Genomic DNA, 16,463 nt, shown 5'->3' on the forward strand with positions numbered 1-16,463 from the left:
AACACAGCCCATTGGGAGTTTAGATAAGTCCAATGGCAGAGAACTCAGAGCATCTTCTGTCCCATGGCCCTCAGTCAGCCTTACAAACCCTGTAACATAGCAACTATTAACTGTTCTGCTTGAAACACTGTGCACCAGCCAAGTCTTGATACTGGAACTGTCAAAATCTATTCTAAGTATGCAATGACAAATATGAGAGTCCTTTCCCTATAAGCTTCTAAATATTTTTCTCTTCTCATGGTCTTTATAAAGTATGGTTATTTCTGTAAATATACAAATTTGACTTGCCCTCCTGTCCATCCCCCCTACCAGGAGACTGTAAGTCCCAGAAAGAGAAAGAACTTTATTTTTTAATAAACTAGTTCAGATATTTGTCATTCCTATGCATGTCTTTCTACTTTTACTACATTCCTCAAGAACGTAGAGTATTGCTTGACGTGTTATAAGCTTTAGGTAAATGATGTAAGACATAGCATTCTCCAGCTTGGTGTTTTCATTCAACATGGTGTTTTAAGATTCATCTATGTTATAGTTCTCTTTCTTTCATTTTAACTTTGCTATAGTATTCCATTGTATGCATATAATCACAGTGTGTTTATTTTTTGTGTCTCTTATTGGATATTTAAGTTATTTTTCCATTTTGGGGGTAACACAGATAACCATTTTGGAAAACAATGGGCAATATCTAGTAAAGTTGAAAATGCAGATGCTCTTCTACACAAGCAAGTCCATTCCTAGATAATATACACTAGATCTACACTTTGCAACATAGATAGCCATTAACCACATGCGGTTGTTTAAATTTTAATTAATGGAAATTAAGGAAAATGTAAATATGAACCCCTCTGTTGAACTAGCCACATTTCAGGTGCTTACTAGCCCCATGTGGCTGGTGGCAACTGAATTGAACAGCCCAGATACAGAGCATTTCCTTCCTTACAGAAAGTTCTATTGAGCTCTCTAGTGTTGCCTCAGAGAATAACTTCATTTGCATATTTGCAGTATACCATGAATGCAAAAAGCACTTGTTATCTGTGGAATGAATGGACATAAAAGTATTGCATCATGAGGCTGTATCTGATACGTGTTAGTTGAGTTCCAGGAATAATAGCTAACCAAAGTTCGAGGGGGGTGGGATTTGAGCAGAGTTTCAGGGTCCTGTGCATGAGTTCAGAGTCGAGTGAGGTGTTTATCCAGGGCAGTCAAGTGCAACATAGCAAGAAAAGGAGTTGGAATCATTAGTGTGGAGGAAATCAGATAGTCCCCAAGCCGAGAAACTATAGCAAGAATCAGATCCAAGGCAAGACTGGGAGTGGGGAAAATGAGTCATGAGGTCAGAAGCCGAAAAGATTAAAAGGAAGCCAAGAGGTGAAGTCAAGGCAGGTCGGGGAGAACAGTTCGGGACAGAGGCTGTGAAAAATGTGAAGCTCTCTGAGGTCTGTGCTCCTGGCTTTGAGATCAAAATCTGTTCATTGCCTAAGCAGATTGCCATCACTCACAAGAGGGGGAGGCCTGTCTACTTTTAGTGGAAGCTATGGTGAGGAGAGGGTTATCTATAAGAATGAGGAGGAAGATTAGGATTTGGCTCCCAAACAAGGAGCTGTGAACATTTCGAAGGGTGAGGGTCGGGCCTGGACTAGGCTGCTAAGAACTGCGTTTCTGAGAGAGTAATTACTCTGGGAAGAGTAAGAGCCAAGGGGGGGTGGTGGGAAGCAAGTGTAGTAAAAGAACAGATCAAAAAGGAGAGGGGGACCAAGGGGGCAAGGGTCAGATGAAGACAGAATGCAATGAGAGAGGACATTATATATGTCTTAATATTGGTTTTCAGATCACTATAGAGGTCTTTCAATAAATTAAAAAAAAAAAAAAAAAGCCAACCCAGCAGGAATGTGGTGTGGGATTCAGAAGCCATGGGTCCGATTTAGTCAGAAAGTACAGTTCTAGCCCCAGGCTTTTGCCCAGCTCTGGAGCTGCTCTGTAGTCCGTTCCTGGGTTTTCTGAAAGCTTCTCCAGCCATCCCCCACCCCCACCCCACCCCAGCACCTCCCCTGCTCCGATAACTTCCACAAGTCAGAGGTAGTGATTTTAAAATTCTGGTTCATTTTTCTTTGGCAGGGAGGGGACAGGTGTGGGGCCACAGGGAAATTTGGGGATGAGTGGAGAATCAGAGCCAGCCATTGTAAAGTGCACAAGTCAAGAAAGATATCCTCTGTCATTCTCTGATATCTTGTGAAGCTTAGCTTGACAATAAAAATCCTCTCTCTCCTGGCCACCTCATACTACAGACTGTCCAAACTCAGTTAAGATTCCAGTTACTATTTTCAAAACTCCTCAATCAGAGTCGTGCCTACCTTCGAGAGAAATAAAACCCATCCTAGTACCAGACAAAATGTAGCTGTTTATTTGCTTGCTTATAAGAGTGCAACCTTGTTTCTTTTTTTTTTTTTTTTGCATGACAAAGTCTTTACTTTCAAATGATTATCAGTACACCAAGTAAGAACATGTATACAAGAAGTTCTTGAATTCTACCATCTAATAATTTTGGGTAAGAGAAACTAAGAGCAGCCCGAACAATATATACTAGTATTCGCTGTTCCACCCTTAGCCGAGAGGACTTAAGGCCAGCTGCTGCTTCACACAAGTTACAGTAACTATTTACTACTTTTTCATAGAGAAAGCCCCTGACCTTCAAGAAAGCTTTAGGGAAAAAAAATATTTAATCCCTTTCTTTCTTTAAACAGTTTTTTTTTCCTACATCTAAGAAAGAAAAAGTATTGATACATATGTTGCTTGAACTAAAAGGCATAGGAAAACAGACAACGTATACACATTAAATTTCTAAGAAACATGAGGTAAAAGGAGAAAATCTTTGGATACGCTCTACGTTTGTACAAAGAAGCTAGATTTGCTATTCTCCAAGAAGTGAAGGGACCTACTACGTGATACACAGAAATAATTTAATGCCTTTTCACAAGGATGTAACTACTCAAGCTTTGCTGAAGCTTCGTATTCCATGAAGGCATCTAACATGCCAATCTGCACGCAGAGCTGCTCCTTCCTCCCCTATCCATTTATGCGGTAGTTTTCATGGATTTCTGGCCGGATGTCACAGACAAAGGCCAGCAGGTTATCCAGGACTTCATTCCTGTTCTGCTGGAAGTAGGCCTGGAGGATGGTCATCTTCTCCTGGGTCTCCTTCTCCACTTCGGTGCTGCAGCTGCCATGGGATCCCAGAGCCGCAGCTTCCTTGGCCTTGAACTCCTTCTCTCTTTGCAGACGGTATTGTTCAATTTCAGCCTGAGCTGCTTCTTTGGCCTGCTTCAGCCTCCGGTTCTTTCGCTTGCGGGCCTCCGACACTTTCTCGGCGGCCCGCTTTCTCGGCCTGCAGCAGCTGCTGAATGCCCTGCGACTGGCTGGCCATGGCTGCGGCGACTCTAAGGCCGCGGGACGCGGCCTAAATCGGTTCGAGACGCAACCTTGTTTCTAACCATGTCTTTTGAACACCAAGGGCTAGAAGGGCTAGAGATAGTTCACCCAAAGGGACAAGCAAACCAATCTGACCTTAGGAAAGTAATCATTCCAGTGGAGATTGTGCATTATGAGAGTAGCCAACTGCCTACCTGAAATCTTTCCCAATGGCTTTCTATACCGTCTAGGGATACTGACAGGGGTTTGGATTCGGTTTGGATTCCCGAGCAAGGCCAATCTGAAAGAGGTGTGTGTGTGTGTGTGTGTGTGTGTGCATTGCTAATTCTTTACAAAATTACAGCCCTTCAATTCCCAAGGCCATTTCTTGTTCTGACTCCCTTACTTCTTTCCAGCTCATGTCACTTCACTCTTCAGCCTCGAATTCCTGTGCCCAGGCATGAGCCAGTCTACTGAAAGGTGGGCAACTGTCTTGGCATGCACGGGCAATCAGATGTTTGGAGAAAATTGATGAATAACCATGAGTCCAAGAGATCCATAGGGATTAGGAAATTAAAAGGCTTATTCTTGTGGTTAAACACTGGGAATGCCATCTCATTCCCGTCCACTGATTTCTCTATTATCAGCTGGTAAGCCACAAGCAGATCCCTTGTTCATCTGCCAGGATGCAAACTAGCCCTTCTTTCAAGTCCCACTTTTGTTCTCAGGCTTAGGAGCGCCATAGTTATTCCAAAAGGAATCTGGCTGGCACAGTTAATTGGACTTATTAGGTCATAATTACAGTATCACAGCATCAGCCTGCATTTTCCTGGATTTGATTACTGAACCTTCCAAATCTATATCTTTGGGTCCTGATGCCATCAGTTAGGACCCAGTGGTTGAACCTAACATACTATAAACGACTAGGCTGAATGCTTCCCTGAGCCCTAGGTTGATGAATACACTGTTTCCTCTGCAAGGAGGTTTAGGAAAGCAATTGATCATCACAAACACTAACATATGTGGAGTGCTTGGTGTGTGTCTGACACTGTGCTTGCATTATCTCATTTAATATTTGCACAACCAACCAAAGGCAGGTACTATTATTAATGTCCCATTTGCAGATGAGGAAACAGAGGGGTAAGATACCTTGCCCAAGATTACACACATAGTAAACACAGCATTGGAGTTTACCCCCGTGTCTGTTTTGCTTCAGAACAAATGCTCTTAATTACTACATCATTTTGCCTCTTGGAAAGTGGCTGTCTGCTCCTTGCTTCACTAGTAAGAGCTCATCTGATTCTCATTTGTTAGAAACTGGAATATGGTAAACAGATGTTTCCTTTCTGATGAAGTGATGGTTTCCACTGTCCTGTTTTACATGTTAGCAGTGGCAGGTGTGAGAAACAGGTATTACCATCAAGAAGCAAGTGTCTTACCAGAGAAATAGGGCTCACCCACAGGAACCTCTCCCAAACACATTTACATGCATATAAAATAAGAAGCCAACTCATGTGAAAACTCTAAGTGCTATGGGAGACAGCGAGGTGTTAATAGAAGGGACCCTAGCCCGAGAAGCAAAAGATGTTGTTTTAAGAAGCAGCTGTGTAATGGTAACTTTTAATGTTAATTTAAAAATAAAATGGGCCTACCTGGGTTATTTTGGGTTTCTTGATTAGACGCTAAAGAGAAGAAATAATCAGGGACGTCCTCGTGGGTGAGCTGGGCTATGAAGGATGGGTAAAATTTGAAGAGATAGGGAAGAAGGAAGAGAGACTCCAGGTCCAAGGAGGACTAGGGAAGGGACAGTAGGGGGATGGCAGAGAGCAGGGGAAATGAGCCTAGAGTGTTTATGAGCCAGCAGAAAGGAGATACTTGTAAATGCTTTGAGGAGCAAAACCCACAAAGTCAGGCATAAGGAAAATCAGGGACCATTGGGCTGATTCATTGTTGACTGATTGATTTTTATTGTGGTAAAATACACGACATAAAATATATCATTGTCACCATTTTAAAGTGTACAATTCAGGGACATTACACTCACAATGTTGCCCGACCATCACTACTGTCCAGTTGCAGAGCTTTTTCAACACACAAATGGGAACCCCATACCCATTAGTCAGTCACTCCCCATTCCCACCTCTCCCTAACCCCCTGGCAACCACGCAACTCTTCTTATCTCTGTGGATTTGCCTATTCTGAATATTCCATATAAACGGAATCAAACAATATGTGGCCTGTGTCTGGCGCTTAGCACATATTTTAAAAATTCATTCAGGTTGTAGTAGGTATCAGAATTTCATTCCTGGGACACCTGGATGGCTCAGTCGGTTAAGGTCTGCCTTCGGCTCCGGTCATGGTCACAGAGTTCTGGGATCGAGTCCCGCATCAGGCTCCCTGCTCAGCGGGGAGCCTGCTTCTCCCTCTGCCTGCCCCTCCCCCTGCTTGTGCTCTCTCTCTGTCTCTGGCAAATACATAAATAAAATCTTTTAAAAAGAGAATTTCATTCCTTTTTGTGGCTAAATCATATTTCATGGTATGAATGTACCACATTTGGTTTACTTATTCATCTGTTCATAGATATTTGGGTTGTTACCACCTTTTGGCTGTTGTGACTGGAGCCTCTATGAACATTGGTATGTAAGTTTTGGTTGGAACACTTATTTTCAGTTCTTTTGGGTGCATAACTAGCAGTGGAATTGCTAGATCATATGGTAGTTCTATATTTAATTTATCGAGACAAAGCCATGCTTTTCTTGAAAATCTAGCATAGTGGTTAAAAACAGGGCTTGATGTTTTAGTTGAGTCCTGGCTGTGGTACTTACTAGTTGTATGGCTTTGAGCAAGGGATACAATTGCTGAGTCTCAGTTTTCTCATCAGCTGAATAAGGTTGTTTTGGGGATTACCTGACATAATGCGTAAAGCACTTAGCACAGTGCCTGGCGCATAGAAAGCACTAGAAAGATACATGGTAGCTCCTAAGGAATACCCTATATCAGTCTCATGCCTAAATGTGACATATAGTCAATATCACAGAGAAGTAGAGGCCTAGGCCTCTTATTGACTTTACTAACTACCCCCGCCCCACCTTGCAGAACTCAGGAAGCGATCTCAATTTCTAGAAAAATGAGCAACCCCGGTTCCTTAGCCCCTCCATTTTTAATTATTTAAACTGTGTGCATATGTGGGAGCATATGTACACACAATACATATACAAAAGGTTCTTCAAAATGTCAAAAGCCTGTGTGTATATGTGTGTGTGTATATGTGTGTTTTATAAAAGAGATACTTTCCAAGAAGAGGCAGTTTGATGTAGTAGTTAAGAACCTATGTTCTTGTCAAAACAGGCATGAGAGTAAATTCCAATTCTCTGTTTACGAGCTGTGTAATCTTCAGCAAGTTACCTCATCCCGCTGAGCCTCATTCTCTTCATCTGTAAACATGGGATATGAATAATAGTACCTACTCTTATTGACTTATTGTGAGTATTAAATGAGATAATGCAAGCCTGGTGTAAGGCATATAGCAAGCACTCAACCTTCTGTTTTGTGGGAATACCCATAGCTTTGACCTTCCTTGCTTTCCAGCATCCCCACAAAGCCATCAAAGTGGCCCATGGGAGTCAAAGAGCTAAGGGACTTTAGCCAGACCTGAAAGAATGCCAAGTGGCCATAAATACTCTTTCCAAATGACATGAAATTCCACCATAACAAAAGCAGCTCAAGACTTTGTAATCTCAAATGTATCTTTTGAGTTTCCTGCTTATGATTAGTCTCTCTGTTGGAAGTTGTATTTTTCCAAGACGGATTAACTTTCCACCTACACAGAACAGAATCATATAGTATTTGAGCTGAAAGGGGAAGGGGCAGTGAAAGGAATTAACATCTATTGTACCCTGTGCACCCAATTTGTCTTATGTGATCTTCAGAACAACCCTGTTGTGAGATAAGTATCTGTATTTCCATCTTGCAGCTGCAGAAATGGGCTCAAAAGTCACTCATGTAGAACTAGTAGCTGTCAGAACCAAGGTTTGAACCCAGATTTTTCAAAAGCATTCAATTTATTATACCACATTTGCTTTAAAGAATTTCTGGGATCTTGTTTTGCTGTTGGTGAAGCAGAAAGGTAAAATGAGTTGCCCAAGGTCACTTAGCCAGTTAATGATAAAGCAGGGGCTAGAAACCAGTTCTAAGCATGCCAGCTCATGTTGCTTTGTTGCCTCTTAGTGGATGAATAATGTGGTGGTTCATCAGTTAAAAAAGTTTCAGAGATTGGAGCGAATCTGGAAATAAGTTTCATCTGTACCTTAATTATTTCCAATTCATGTTTCACAGGCTTAATTGAAAAATGTTTTTCTAGTCAGAAATGAACCAGTGCCCTGGTGTTCCCTGATGTTCGTGGGCCCACTGTATTTGCTACTTGATGTTCAGAAGTAGTACATAAATTCAGGCAGTCCACAGTTGATTACAGTTCTTTGTCCTGATCAGATGTTAATGACTGTGGGGGCACCTGGGTGGCTCAGTCGTTAAGCGTCTGCCTTCGGCTCAGTTCATGATCTCAGAGTCCTGGGATCGAGCCCCACATCGGGCTCCCTGCTCGACCGGGAGTCTGCTTCTCCCTCTCCTCCCTGCTCGTGCTCTCTCTCTCTCTCTCTCAAATAAATAGTCTTAAAAAAATGTTAATGACCATGGTGGTTAATTTTATGTGTCAACTTGGCTAGGCTCTGGTGCCTGGATGTTTGGTCAAATACCAGTTTAGATGTTGCTGTGAGGGTATTTTTTACATATGATTAACATTTAAATCAGTAGACTGAGTAAAGTAGATTACCGTCTATAATGTGGGTGGGCCTCATCTAATCAGTTGAAGACCTTCTGAGAAAATGACTGAGGTCCTCTGAGGAAAAAGAAATTCTGCCTCCAGACTGCCTTTGGACTTGAGACTGCAATGTCAGCTCTTCCGTGGGTCTACAACCTGCCCTGAAGATTTTGGACTTGCCAGCCTCCCGTTGTGTGGCCAGTTCAAATCAATCAAACAATCAATCAAATAAGTGTACACATACATATCCACTTAGTTCCATTTCTCTGGAGAACCCTGACTAATACAACCACCTACTAATATACCAGGCACAGTGCTAGGCTGTGAGGATATAGAGAAGAGGTCTCTGTTCAGAGATTTGTACAATATGGCAAAAAATGAGAAAGCACATTGACGAAAGTAGGACAAGGTGAGAAACAAAGCCACAAGGAAAGCATCAAGGTGTATTTCCTGATGCTCTTTACACTTGCTAATAATACTAATGATACTTGGGCTTCATCTGTAAGGGGACACTTGACTTAATTCTGAAGGAGAGACCTTGACCTGAGGCAAAAATTGATTCCCCTCCTCTCAGGCTATCCTGAGAGTTTAAATCTATTGATTGAATTTATTAATTCAGTCAACATTTATTGAATCATGGCTTCGTGCATGGTGTGTAATAACAAAGTGGTGATGGTCTGAGGAGCCTCAAAGTTACTAGGGCCCCTTCCTGATCTTGGCTTAATCTCTGGTACCCAGGCTAGGGATGGAGAAGTTGCTTGATGTAGCTGTGGAGTGAAAACCGGGCACATAGAAGCTCCTGATCAGCCCTCTTGTCTCTCTGGCAACTTGATTTGGGCCCATCTAGACAATGCACCTATGACCTGGGGCAGTAACCTGTCCCCAGCCTCCTACCTCCTGGTTTCTAGCACTGCCTCCTCAGTTTTCAGGCCTTATCAGCGCCTACTTTGCATGAACCACCCATCAAAAAGGCTGACCCTGGGTATTTTAGGGAAGGCTTATGCCGTTTTTTTTTTTAAAGATTTTATTTATTTTTGACAGAGAGAGTGTGTACAAGCAGGGGAAGCAGCAGACAGAGGGAGAGGGAGAAGCAGGCCCCCTGCCGAGCAGGGAGCCCAACGTGGGGCTCGATCCCAGGACCCTGGGATCATGACCTGAGCCGAAGGCAGACACCCAACCATCTGAGCCACCCAGGGGTCCCAGGCTTATGCCTTTAACATGTGAATTACACTTATTCCCCAAAACACCAGTCTTCTCTGGCTCCCTGCACTGGAGTCACATACAGTCTTGTGAGAGGGAAGATTAGTTAATGCCCATAGAATACTTAGAGAACCATGCAAGACAGCATATGAATATTTTCAAAATTCTGTCTTCTTTGTCCAGTACCTGGGCCAGTACCAGGCCTATGGAGCTTACCTGAATGGGTCTCCCTGGCTAACACGTAAGCGCCACAAAGGCAGAGTCTTTGTCCGATCCTGCTTTGTACCCCTACAATTTGGGGCCCGCTTCTGCTGCTTACATCTTTAATGTGGGTGTTCCTCAGTCCTCTATCTCAGGATCTCTTCTCTCTCTGCCCAGTGTCATCAATTCACAATTCTTTGCTTCAGTCCAAATCTCTCTTCCAAGCTCCAAGTCCACACATAGCTAACTGCTGAGACGTGTCTCCCTGGCTTTTCACAGTACCTCCAATTCATTGTGTCCCAAACTGAATTCATTCTACACACACACACACACACACACACACACACACACACACACACACACACACACTGGTCCTAGTCTATGCTTCCCCATCTCAGCAAATGTCACTACCATTCTCCCTGTTGCTCCCTGTTGACTCCTTTCTCCTTCACCTTCCACATCTAATCATTGACCTTCATCCATTCATTCAGGTTTGAATTCTTTTTCTAAAATGATGTTTTCTAGAAAAGTTCCAAATACAATAGTGCAATGAAACTCCTCCCATATACCCATTGCTCAGCTTCAAATTTACCATTTTATAGAAAACCGTGTTTCGTCTGTCCCCACGTCTCCCCACCCTCAATTATTCTGAGACAAACCCCAGAGATCATTTCATTTCATCTACGTTTCATTATGCATCTCTTCAAAGTTACAAAAACGTCCAGAATCCCATTACCGCACCACAACTGAAATTCACAATGATCAAATATCCAGTCGGTGTTCAGATTTCCTCATTGTTTTATAAATGAGGTTTTACTTCTTCCTTTCAAATTACATTTGAATAGCTTTCTTACATTTGAATAGCTAAATAAAGCCCCCCACATTGCAACTTGATAAGTCTCTTAAATCACTTTAATCTAGTTCCCCCCTTATTCCTGTCTTTTTCTCCTTGCCATCTTTTGCTGAAAAAAACTGCCATCATTTATGCTCTAAGGGTTTCCCACAGTTTTGATTCTTGATTGTTATTCCCCTGGATTTACTGTAACATTATTGTAAAATATTGGTTGTTAGCTTTAGAGACTTGATCATATTCCAGTTCTCTTTCTCCAAGACTATTTCATCAGGCGGCTTTATTCTTTCAACATGAGGCACAAAATGTCTGCAATGTCTGCTCGTTTCTCTTTCTGTGGTGTTAGCAGCTGTTAATATTCATCATCTCAGTCCGTTACTTCACAGGGGCTTGCAAATGTTGATTCTATACTTCTGTCTTTTCCTCTAAGAGAAACACCCCTTCGTTGATTTCTATGGTTACCCCAAGTTCATTCAGGAAAGGTGGGATAAATGCTTGACTCTGCCACCGCTCCCTTTTTTATTTTTTATTTTTTTTAAAGATTTTATTTATTTATTTGACAGAGATACGAGAAGCAGGCTCCTTGCAGAGCAGGGAGCCCGATATGGGGCTCACCGCTCCCTTTTTTAAACCAATTTTTAAAATAGTTATTTCCCTAGCATCCTCCAAAGATGACCAGTGAAGGGTTTTTTTTGGAGGTGGGGTGAGGGAGGGAGAGTTACTGTTACGAACTCACGGAGTTTTAAATATTTTAAGCATCTCGTTTTTTTCAGTTATCATTACCGATGATCATATCACCACTTACTTGGCCATTGGCTGTTAAGTCCTTTTGAGTATCCTATTAGTTTTTTGTAACAGCTCTATTGAGGTATAATTGACATACAATACACCACGCATATTTAAAGTGTACGGATTGATAAATTTAGACATATGTATACAACCATGAAACCATCACCGCAATCAAGATGATGAACATATCCATCACTCCCAAATGTTTCCTTATGCCCTTTTGTAATCCTTCCCCTCACACTGTTCCACCACTCCCCATCCCTGGATAATAACAAATCTGCTTTATGTCACTATAGGTTAAATTTCATTTCTCAGACTGCTATGTAGAAGGAAATATAGAACATATATGTGCTTTTTTACTGGCTTTTTCCCCTTAGCATTATTATTCTCATATTCATTCATGATACTGCCTGTATTAATAGTTCCTTGTGATATGTGATTTGCAAATATTTTCTCCCAGTCTTAGCTTGTCTTTACATTCTCTTAAAGATATCTTTCCAAAATTACAAGGTTTTAATTTGGATGAAGTCCAATTTCTCAATTTTTTTTCTTTTTTACATAAAGTTCTTGGTGTCGTATCTAAGAAATCTTGGCCTAATCTAAGGGCACAAAGATTTTTCTCCTGAAACTTTTAAAGTTTTGGGCTTGCGTTTAGGTCTACAATCCATTTTCAGCTAACTTTTGTATATGGTGTAAAGTGCAGATCAAAGTTCATTCTCTCTCTCTTGCATGTGGATGTCCAATTGTTCCAGCATCATTTGCTGAAGACTGTCCTTTCTCTGCTGAATTGCCTTTACAACTTTGTTGAAAATCAGTTGACCATATTTTTATGGGTCTATTTCTGGGCTCTCTATTCTGTTCCATTGATATATTTGTCTACATTTACACCAATAACACATTGTCATATTAAGTCTTTGAAGTCAAGTCCAATAGGTCTTAAAGCTTTGTTTTTCCATTTCAAAGTTGTTTTGGCTATTCTAGGCTCTTTTGAATTTCCATATGCATTTTAAAACTGCATTGAATGTATGATGATCAATGGGGGAGAAATGGGTTTCAACAATAGCTTTCCATATTTTTTTAGGTCTTCTTTAATTTTCTCAGCAATTAAGTTTTCAGTGTACAGGTTTTATACATGTTTTGTTAGATTTATCCCTAAGTGTTGCAAACATTTGATGCTATCATCATGGTATTTTTAATTTCAATTTCCAATTGTTATTAATATATAAAAATATAATTTATTTTGTATATTGATCTTGTATCATCAAACATTGCTATACTTATTTATTAGTTCTAGTAGCTTTTTTGTAGATGTCATATATTTTTTACATTGTCATCTGTGAATTAAGACAGTTTTACTTCTTCCTTTCAAATTACATCTTTTCCCTGCCATGCTTTGTCAGACTGGCTAGAACCAGCAGCACAATGTTGAATAGATGTGTAAATGTGGTATCTTTCCCCTGCTCCTAATCTTAGTGGGGAAAGCATTCGGACTTTTATCATAAGATACAATGTTACCTGTAGGATTTTTCAAAGATACTCTTTAGCAGATTGAAGAAGTTCCCCCTTTTTTTCTAGTTTGCTTTGAGTTTTTATCAGGAATAGATGTTGAATTTTGTCAAATCATTTTTCTGCATCTATTGAGATAATCATGTTTCTTTTTCCTTTTTGGTCTGCTGATATGGTGAATTATACTGATTGATTTTTGAATGTTAAACCAACCTAACATCGCTGGGATAAATTGCACTTGGTCATAATGTACCATAATTTTTTATATATCATTAGATTCAATTTTCCTAAATTTTTGTAAGAAATTTTGTGTCTGTACTCCTGAATGATATCCTGTAATGGTAATTTTGACTCATAAAATGAGTTAGAGAAACTCATGAAATGAATTTCAATTTTCTGGAAGAGTTTGTGTAGGACGGGTATTATTTATTCCTTAAACATTTGATAGAAATCACCAGGGAGACTATCTGGCTTAGGAGTTTTCTTTGTGAGGAGATTTTAACTACAAAAAAGTTTTTATAAATCGAGATAGGACTAGTCGGATTATCTATTTCTTCTTCAGTGAGCTTTGATAGTTTCTATATTTCAAAGGAATTACCAAAAATGTAGTTGAGTCTTTGCCACAGATGAGCTCTCTGAAATCAGTTTTTCATTTCATTTTGCCTAGAAACAAAAAGAAAAGTAGATGAGTTTCAAAGCCATGAAACATAGACTCAGAGACAGAAACACTTGACCACTCTTTTTTGCTTGTGGGCTTTGGCTAAGGCCAAAAGGTTTGAACTGGAGTTTGAACTTCACTTGTGACATATAGTGCTGTATTTTTTTTTTTTTTTGCATGATCCTTTTTAAAGTCTGTTCCCACCAACCAAGTAGACTACTTGACTAGTTTCTATTTTCTGCATATGAGAAGGGATTAGGTCTGTTTCTCCTAATTTTAGAAATGCAGGCATACGTGACAAGTTGGTTTGTCTTGTTCACCCTGCAAGCAAAATTAAAATTAACTTCTGTGAAAGGATTTACAGCTTAAAATTGCGGCCATAAAATTAGGTAAAAGTAACATGCTGTTCTTGGCAAATGAAGACAGAGATCCTGGTCTGCTATTTACTGGGTTTTGGGGGGAGGGGGTTTGCCTCTCAGTTTCCTTCTAGTCATGAGGGATGGATTTGCTACAAGCCATTCTTTTTTCCTGGTTCAGATCCTCCTCCTCATGTCATCTTTCCTCATCTCTGAGCAAGGCAAAACATCTTTAGCCTCATCTACATCAGTGGGCCTTAGGGACAGAAGTCAAATATCTAGCTACATATTATCTTTAAGGAAACAGCCTGTATTTGTCTCGTATTTTGTCTCCTTCTCATAGTTGCCACTGCTGGTGAACTCCACATGGACTTACTGTCCATTTTAGCTGGACATTTGTTAGACTCCCTTCCCCTAGTACAAAATACAGAAATGGCAGTGTTCTTGATCATTTGGACTCTATAACAGATGAGTTGGTCTGTCAAGATATTTCTAACAAGATGCAGCCCCTGTCCTGGAAGGCCCAATCCTTCCTATAGCCATAGGTTCAAATCTTAAGAGAGCTTATTCACTCTTCCCTTCTAACTTAGGCTACCAACCAGAAACCCTAAAGGATTTTGTTTTCAAATCCTTGGAATGATTTTCCTAAAGACATATTATAAATGAATGATAAGGCTCTGGGCCAAGCCACTAAAGCCCATGACACTGTATACCTAAAATCTAATAGCAAGAGTGGGCGCACAAAAAGTAGAAGGACATGCAGCCTCACCATGCATTGCACAGCTGAGGAAACAGGCTCAGCCTAACCACTCAAAATAATCTTGCATATTATTATTAAAAAAAAAACTGTCATCACAATTTATCTGAAGTAGTCAAAAGGGAAAGCTGTTAGAGTGGGCAATGAATACCATACGAAAATAGTGCTATTGTTGGAAAAAAGAGAAGGCAACATTTAAGAAAGGATGTGTGAATGTATCATATATGGATTATATCTCAATAAAATTGTTACAAGAAAGAAAAAGAAAGGATGTGACTAGAATTTCCAGAGAAATGGATGGAATATGAGAAGCATTCCAAGAAAATGGACCTTCTGGTAAATAGACCTCTAGGAGTAGAATATTCGAGGTGCTAGGTGCGTCTGCAATGGTAGGTTGAGCCTGATTTAGAAGGACCCTTAAAGGTTATACTTGGATTTTGAACTTTGCCACTTTTCAGGTAAGAAGGAGTCATCAAAGGTTCTTGAGAGAAGATAGAATATAACATAGCATCTAAGTTCTAGAAGTATCTCTTTACCTTTTCCAATGATACTTTTCACTTTCTTCTTTTGATTATAGTTATCTCCTTCATTAGGTTTTAAGTTCTTCGAGTGCAATAAATGTTTTCTAAATATTTGTCTTTTTCCATAGCATCCAACATAGTGCCTTGATACACAGCAGATGTGCATTAAAGTTGTCCTCAAATCAGTGAAGTGGATTTGGTGTAAGAAAGCCTCAGTTCTAGTCTTGTCCCTTTCTGGCCAGGCCCCCTCTATTTAATTATGTCTTAGATCCACTCACTCCTCCCCATCCAACTTCCATGACCCTTGTTCGGGCCACCATCACTGCAACAGTCTCTTAATTGGTCTCCCACCCCACTACCCACCCGTCTGTCCATTATCCTTACTGCCATTAGAACATTTTTCCTCAAATATCAATCTGATCAAGTTATTCCCTACTTAAAATTATTCAGTGACTTCTTGTTGGGATAAAAACGAACCTCCCTAACATGGCCAATGAGATCTCACACGAGCAGGCATTTCCCTGCCTGTACATCATCATCTCATGTCACTGTCCTCTCTGCTTTCTTGTTCCAGTCACTCTGGCTTTCTTTAAGTCTCTCCTATGTGCCATGCTCTCTTTCACCACAGGGCATATGCCTATATTGTCTCCTCTGCCTGGAAGATTCTCTGCCTCACTTCTGTCCCTTGACTTAGTTTATGCCACCTCATTCTTCAGACCTCAGTTAAACTCTACTTCCTTGGATAAACCTTCCCTGATCCCACCATGGAGGCCAAGTGCCCCTGGCATATGCCCTCATCTCCTTCTGTTGGTGTCCTTTGTATCATATAACACAATTGTAATTAAAAGATTATCATTTACTCTCCCAATGTCTGTCTCCCCTACAAGATTTTACAGCAAAGAAGCAAGTCTATTTTATTGAATGGTATACTCCCGGGGTATAACCCAGTGCCTGGCACAAAGTAGGCAGGCATTCAATAAGTCTTTGTTGAATGAAAGAATAATGTTTATGTCTTTATGACTTAAATATTGTAAAGTTTCCTAGCACCCTGTGTTTCTCTGTCATACTTTTCACAATTATTATTCTTTAAATATTTGTATAATTGATCTGTATTCCATATGAGAATGTAAGCTCCCTGATGGCAGGGACTATATTTATTTTTTAAACTGAATTATAGTTTACAAACAATGAAAGATACAGATTATAAACATATACTTTCAGGTGCCTGGGTGGCTCAGTTGGTTAAGCGTCCGACTCTTGATTTTGGCTCAGGTCATGATCTCAGGGTTGTGAGATCGAGCCCCACATCGGGCTCCAGGCTCAGCAGGGAGTCTGCCGGAGACTCTCTTCCTCCCCCTCAGCCCCCTCCTTGCTTGTGTGTGTGTGTGCACGCACACTCTCTCT

The 16,463-nt window shown here is 40.6% G+C and overlaps 1 protein-coding gene and 1 pseudogene across 4 annotated transcripts in view; one reads left to right on the forward strand and one right to left on the reverse strand.

Moving 5' to 3' along the window:
• COL4A6 (collagen type IV alpha 6 chain) overlaps positions 1 to 16,463 on the forward strand; it is a 268,983-nt gene that overhangs the window by 98,913 nt on the left and 153,607 nt on the right. The window lies entirely within an intron of this gene.
• Positions 2,537 to 3,421, reverse strand: LOC113931436 (annotated as a pseudogene).

The sequence above is a fragment of the Zalophus californianus genome, chromosome X (genome assembly GCF_009762305.2).
Source record: "Zalophus californianus isolate mZalCal1 chromosome X, mZalCal1.pri.v2, whole genome shotgun sequence".
NCBI classification, from domain to species: domain Eukaryota; kingdom Metazoa; phylum Chordata; class Mammalia; order Carnivora; family Otariidae; genus Zalophus; species Zalophus californianus.